The sequence below is a fragment of the Rhipicephalus microplus genome, chromosome X, assembly GCF_043290135.1.
Source record: "Rhipicephalus microplus isolate Deutch F79 chromosome X, USDA_Rmic, whole genome shotgun sequence".
Taxonomy (NCBI): Eukaryota; Metazoa; Arthropoda; class Arachnida; order Ixodida; family Ixodidae; genus Rhipicephalus; species Rhipicephalus microplus.
Genome location: NC_134710.1, coordinates 289,175,562 through 289,182,916, shown reverse-complemented (window position 1 = coordinate 289,182,916; position 7,355 = coordinate 289,175,562). Strand labels below are relative to the sequence as shown.

General features: G+C 44.8%; 1 pseudogene; it reads right to left on the bottom strand.

The window, feature by feature from the left end:
* Nucleotides 1-1,411: 1,411 nt before the first annotated feature.
* Nucleotides 1,412-6,800, bottom strand: LOC142776155 (uncharacterized; annotated as a pseudogene).
* Nucleotides 6,801-7,355: the final 555 nt, after the last annotated feature.

The window sequence follows — 7,355 nt, the reverse complement described above, 5'->3', positions numbered from 1 at the left end:
TCCTCAGCATTTTAATCAGTACTTTCAAAGTGTATTCTCTGATTCTTGCACATGTATGTTGGCGCATACCGCAGTGCATCGTCCTAGTGATGTTGGCTTTATTTCTTACTCTGGTGTGTTATCTATGCTTTTGAACCTTAATACAAAAAAATCATGTGGTCCCGACAGCATTCCAAACATATTTCTTCGTCGCTATGCTGAGTCACTGGCTAAATTTCTTGTTGTTTTATTTCGTACCTCTTTAATGTATGGCGAGCTCCCCGAAAACTGGAAGATAGCTCTGGTTGTACCTATCTTTAAAAAGGGCGACCGCCTATGTTTTCAAAATTACCGTCCAATATCACTAACATCTTCTTGTTGCAAACTAATGGAACACATTGTCGCCACTCGCATTCTTGAATACTTAAACGACCATGATATTCTAACAGGTTTCCAGCACGGGTTCAGGAAAGGGTACTCCACCGTCACACAGTTAGTTACAGTATTTCATTCGTTTGCACACATCTTAGACAACACCGGTCAAATAGATGCAATATTTCTAGACTTCAGTAAAGCATTCGATAAGGTACCACATGACAAATTAATTCTCAAGATGCGAAATATTGGCCTCCCCGAAATTCTGGTCACATGGGTTGCAAATTACTTGACAAACCGCAAACAACTGGTCATAATAGATGGAATAGGGTCCGGCTATCTTGATGTCACTTCGGGAGTTCCTCAGGGAAGTGTGCTGGGTCCATTGCTTTTCATACTGTATATAAATGATATTGTTAATGAAATTACAACTGGTGTGCAAATTCGGTTGTTCGCGGATGATGCAGTCTCGTTTCGGGATGTTTCGTGCTGTGCTGATCAGTGTGAACTTAATACCAATCTTACTAATATACTTGAATGGTGCAAGAACTGGGGAATGGTGCTGAACGCCGACAAAACACTGTATCTTCGCATAACACGAAAGAAAGTTCTGTACGACTATCAATACACACTAGGAACATCGCCATTGAAACAAGTCACCAGTCATAAATACCTCGGTGTCACGCTAACCAGCAATCTCTTGTGGAATTTACACATTGACAATATTTGCTCATCTGCCTTTCGTAAGCTATGCTTCTTAAAACACAAACTCGGAAATTACCCTTCTAACGTCAAGCTCCTCAGCTACTTTACTTTTATTAGACCTAAGCTCAAATATGCCTGTATAGTCTGGGACCCCTACACTAATCACAACATCCGTAAAATAGAAAGAATTCAGAGAAAAGCTGTAAGGTTTATTTACTCTAAATACTCACGTACTGATTCTCCCTCACAAATAATGCTTGCTAACAAAATCCCCAGCCTTGAATCCAGGAGAAAGTGCTTCCGTCTTGATTTCCTTTCTTCACTAAGTAAAGGTGCACTGTCCATTGACCCATCTCCGTTCTTGTCCCCATTACAAACAAGACCTACTAGGCACCACAACCCGAATGCTTTCGCCCCATATTTTGCTGCTACTGACACCTTCAAGTACTCTTTTTTTCCGCGTACGATACAAGAGTGGAATGAATTACCCCCTGTATAAGTGCCTTGTTTGCTTGTATTGTTTGTATATTTGCATTTTATTTTCTTGTGCCCCCCTGCTAGAACCTAACCATGGTCTGCAGTATGTATTAAATAAAATAAAATAAAATAAATAATTTAACACCCTCTAGCTCCTCAAATAGTACAGATAGACTTCCCTCACTAGATAAGGTTCTAGCGTTAAACGTTGCCAAATTCAGGTTCAGGCCTGGGGTGCGGCTTCACCGGTAACCACCACCGGGAACGCACTCCCTCACCAGAGAAGGATTGGCCACCCTGGTGCAGTATCTGGCCACTACCTCCCACATGCATACGTCAAATAACTCACGGCCCTCAGTCCCCAGCAGCTGCGAAGCAACTGACCACGGCGGCGGTCAGATCTGCAATGCAGCAGAGGGTGCTAAGAATCTCTGGATCCAGACAGGCCGCCATTGGAACCTGGAACAACGTAGTTATCAAGTGGGAAAAACACGTATCCAAGCCCACAGAGGTGAAACGGGGACTTAGGCAGGGGTGTCCACTGTCACTCTTGTTATTCATGATGTACCTACAAGGATTAGAGACCAAATTAGAGGGAAGTTGACTTGGCTTTAACCTCTCTTTAGTCAAACAAGGAAAACTTGTTGATCAGGCACTACCAGCATTAATGTACGCAGATGATATAGTGCTAATGGCCGACAACAAAGATTTGCAGAAATTGATGGACATCTGCAGTAATGAGGGAGATAGGTTAGATTTTAGATTCAGTAAGGAAAAATCAGCAGTCATGATTTTTAATGACAATGAAGGTAGTGAGCTTGGCATACAGGAGGTCACGCTAGAGATAACAGATAAATACAAATATCTGGGCGTATGAATAAGCAATGGGGCCGAGTACCTAAGGGAACACGAAATATACGTGACGACTAAAGGTAACAAGAATGCAGCGGTAATGAAAAACGGGGCACTGTGGAATTAAATGATGTTGTGAGACAAATATGGAAAGGGGTCACGGTTCCTGGTCTGACGTTCGGCAATGCAGTCTTGTGCATAGGATCAGAAGTTCAAGCAACATTAAAAATTAAGCAATGTGGAAAAGGTAGGCTTGCCTTAGGAGTTCACAGGAATACACCAAATCAGGGAGTACAGGGTGATATGGGATAGACATCATTTGAGGGCAGGGAAGCTAGCAGCAAGATAAAATTTGAGAAGCGATTGAGAGAAATGGGGAAGGAGAGTTGGGCTAGGAAGGTATCCAGATACTTGTACATGAAGATAGTCGATACAAAATGGAGGAAGCGAACCAGAAAATTGACTGGTAAATACTTAGAAAACAGCAGGGGGCCAAACCAAAAATAATTATCGGTTAAGAAGAAGGTGAAGGAAGCTGAGACCGATGTGTGGAGAATTGACATGACTAAGAAGTCCCCACTAGAGATCTATCGAACTTTTAAGCAGGAAATTGCCATGGAAAGGATCTATGATAATACTCGGGGTAGTTCTCTACTGTTTGAGGCCAGGACGGGAGTATTGCGAACCAAGACATATCCGGCCAAATGCGAAGGGGTAGACACGCTATGCAGTGCATGTGGAGAGGAAGAGGAAACTGCCGAACACCTGATAATGCTCTGTAAAGGGCTTCACCTTATAGTTCAGGATGATGGCACAGAATTTTTCAAAGCACTGAAGTTTAGGGACAGGGAGGGCAAAATAGACTTTGGGTGTGTAGAATTAACTAGGAGCAGGTTATCCGATTGGTGGCTAAAGTCAAGGCACGAGTGAAAATTGAACTATTCACTGCAAAGTACAAATCCTCAACCTCACTATTTAAAGGGGAAAAAAATAAATCTTGTTTTTGGTTCATTAGGTGTTACAGGGTACATAGCGACCACGAAGAAAAAAATTCAAGGGTTTTTAAGGACTTTCAAGGCCCCAACTAAGGATTTTCAAGGACTTGAGAAATAACATTTTTCTAAGACCGTAGAAAAACAATTTTTTACAGCATGGAAGCGCATATTTTACTGTAAGAAAAAAAATGCAAGCACAATTTTCATATATGCTGGTTTCATTGCACTGTTTTCTGCTGACTTCAACATGCATTTTGCTGATTCACCTCACAATTGTACTGCACACACATACACACAAAAGGGGACTAGGTTTCATTGTACTGTTTTCGGCTGATTCACCTCACAATTTAGACGTATTGCACACACGCACAAAAGGGGACTAGGTTTCATACCACTGTTTCCTGCTGATGTCAACATCCCTTTTGCTGAATCGCCTCAGTATTTAGGACGTATTGCACACATACACACAAAAGGGGCCTATTTTCAAACAGTGGACTCGAGATATTAAGTACCCGAAGCTTCACTTCAGGTTTTAAGTTCCAGAAGCTTCCCCTTCAGGCTCTCATCCATGTCTGCAAGTTTCAGGGACTTCTCGTTTGCAGTTTTTCTTAAACTGTGGGACTTCACAATCAAAGTGATGTCGCTTGTGGCTTCCGCCCGCAGAGCGTACTTGTCGGCACAGGCAGTTAAGTCAGCGATTGTTGCTTCCAGCCTCCTCTTCTTTGTCTTGATGCTCTCTATCTCTTCTTCAATGTGGCTTCTCTTTGATGCCTTTGTCTGCTCCCTCACTTGTTTTTTCGTATCCTCCAAGTAGGCCCGACAACGGTTGTGTGCGGCTGCGACAGACTTCCGCAACTCCTTCGTTATGGCAACGTTCAGGATGCCACCAGCCTTGCTTACAGCATCACAAACGATTCGCTGTGACACATACGAGATGTCCTTAACGTTTTCGACAGAGACCTGGCGGTTGACGCTGAAGCCTCTTTTCAACAGTTGCGCACCCATGGCTCAAGATGAGAAGAAGCCGGATAACCTTCCACAAGTGCATGTAGGATAAGTCACTCTTCAACAACTCAAGGTAGAACTCGTCCAGGCCAAGAGTGTGTTTGTCAAACTGCCGCAGGTTGTGTTTCTTTTCTTGCAGAAGTTCTGTGTATTCCCCGAGGACAGAATCGCGCTCATGCTCACCCAAACGACCAACTGCAATAAGTGCGTCTAGGACCTTTCTGAAGCCTGCAAGGCAGTCATCTGGCTTCGAGGCCATTTGACGGGAATCAAGAGATGACAGGTTCCTAACCAGATGGTATGTCAGTGGGCTTTTCTCCAGAATCTTCTTGGTTGTGCTTACAAGGAACCGTTTGCAATCCATCCTAAAGGCAAATACATCTTTCGCGCTCACCTTCGCGGCTTTACTTGTTCAGCATCAACTTTCTCTGATGATACATGGTTATTTGGGTCTGCAACGTCCATCTTCAGCATGCTGACAACTCCTGTGGAAGCGGACAGCACCGAGCACTTCACGAATCTCGCAAGAAGCTTCCTCACGAGGCACTCGAGATCTCTTTTCAAAAAAAACACCAGTGGTTTGTCCAGCTGATATTCCATTAGGAACGGTTTTAGAATCATCGCGATGCCCAGAGCAAACTTCAGTTTGGCAACAGCAGTGGGTCCTGGAAAAAGTCGCTGAGCTGGATGAACGATGCACACTTTGGCAAGTTCACCTCTTTCTTTTTTGCACATGCGACGTACTTTTGCACGTCCCCCCAGAGGGTTATGGCACGTTCAATGACGGGAACATTTTCTACCCAGCGATGAGGAGCGAAGTTGAGAGGAAATGTTACTTGGCCTGTCACAGTAGAGAAGTCTTCCCTTCGCGCTGGCGCATCATGAAAAATGGCACTGAGGCTTGAAAGGAGATTCTCTAGGCCTCACTTGCTGGCAACAACGCCCGCCCTGTACGCGTTATGTATGGTATGAAGTCCGCAAGTGCCCAGGTCCAAACACTGAACTTGATGGTTCTGCTGCAGGTATTCCTGCATTCCTCTAAAACACTTCAGGTTTACATTGGGGCCATCCATTGACAGCTGAACAGCTCTCGCCAGCAACAAATCTTCCAGGGCACCCAGAAGCTTCTCTTGAAGGTCTTTGGCAGTTGAATGTCCCATGAACACCGACGTATAAAACCTCGTGGTCACCCGCTCGGGCATTGTGCTCCAGTAGCGCACATGAATGTCCATTTGTTTCCTCTGCAGGTAGTCGTTCAAAGACCCGTCGAACAGAACGGTGTAACCGTCCGACTGCTCCAATTCGCGTTGCAGGCACGAGAGAAAAAACGGTCTCAGACCATGGTACACCACGTATGCAGATTTCCTCTCACTGCAGGAGAATGCCTTAGCGATTTCTCTGTCCGGGAACATTTTCTTGAAGAGGTCCCCCGTATGTGCGGACGATTTGTAGGAGTAGTGCGCCGTGACCATTTTCAGGGTCCACAGTATCTCCCCGTCGACCACACTCTTATGAGCTTTGCACAGGCTGCTCACATCCGACGACGTTGAACTTGAAGGAGTTGGCTCGACGCGTTGCTTCTCAACAGCTGTGAAGTGGCTCCGCACAGTACTATGAGCTGTGGTTGCTGTCATGTTCTCCACATGCTTTGCGCTTTTCATGTGACTTTTGAGGGTAGACTCCCCCATTGACGACGCGTCGAATGTTTTTGCACATACCTTGCACTTAGCTCGATAAGATTTCGATGTGTCCGCAGAAATTCAATCTTTATAAGCAGCACCGGTTAACCACGCGTGCTGGAAGTTGCATTTTCCCGGCATATTGCAGCTGCAAAAGATGACTTGGACTATCCACAGACCATGTTTCCCACTACACCGGTAGGGTAGGCTTAGCTTTGGTCGTCGCTACCGCTGCAACCACGCCAAACTGTCGTACTGCGCAGTAGCTACAGGAGCGGATTAAATTAAATGCCTTGCTGGCTCTAGTACATAGTTGCCAGGCGTTCAAGCAGAATCCACTAAAAATGGCTAAACCAAAGCCTATTGACGAGATTCAAGAAAATTTAGGGACCTGAAAAAATTCAAGGGTTTTCAAGGCCTTGAAAATGCTATTATCAAATTTCAGGGTTTTCAAGGACCGCTACGAACACTGTGTTACAGCTTGGTGGCGCTAGTTACCGCCCAATTTAAAGGGTACAGCTATATCCATCCATCCACCTATTCACCTTTTCATGAACTCCTCCCTGGGCGCCACCATAGCCCTCTTTGGGCTGTGCAAATTGGCGCGTCCCCTCGAAAATGCACTGACAACGCTGCGCCCTTAGCCTTGTACTCCCGCACACAGCCCATCATGGCGCTGTTTTTTTTTCCTTCCTGTAAAAAGGTGTATAGAGTTACTGTATATGCTACCAGTAGCATATACGGTAACTGTGTGGAAAAAAGCTGGATATGTGGCTTCTTGCATATCAGTTTCTGTCGTTTCTTCTTCAAGTCCTGGCGAATTCGAGATCTTTCCATTCTATGGTCACCGCATATATCGTACCTTGCCAAGCACTTCACTCAGTCTATTTAGTTCTTACTTTATCCATTAGGTCTCCTCCATGTTCACTTACAGTTCCCTCGTTTTTGGTAGAAGGTATTCGGGATTCGTAAATTACTGCATTCTGCAAATTCTAGACTAATACCTTCCCTCTGGCATTTTTAGTACCGATGCCAGAATTCTCCCACTGCCTGGTCTCCAGCCTGCTTCTTCCCTATTTTGGCAGTGAAGACACCCATCAGTACAGTATACTGTGTTTTTACCTTACTCATTGCCGATTCCACGTCCTCATAGAAGCTCTCAACTAGTGGGGCTTCATGGCTGGATGTAGGCACGTGAGCCTGTAACCACCTTCATCTTGTATTTCTTATCAAGTTTAATTACGATACCTACCACCATTTCATTAATGCTATAGTATTCATCTATATT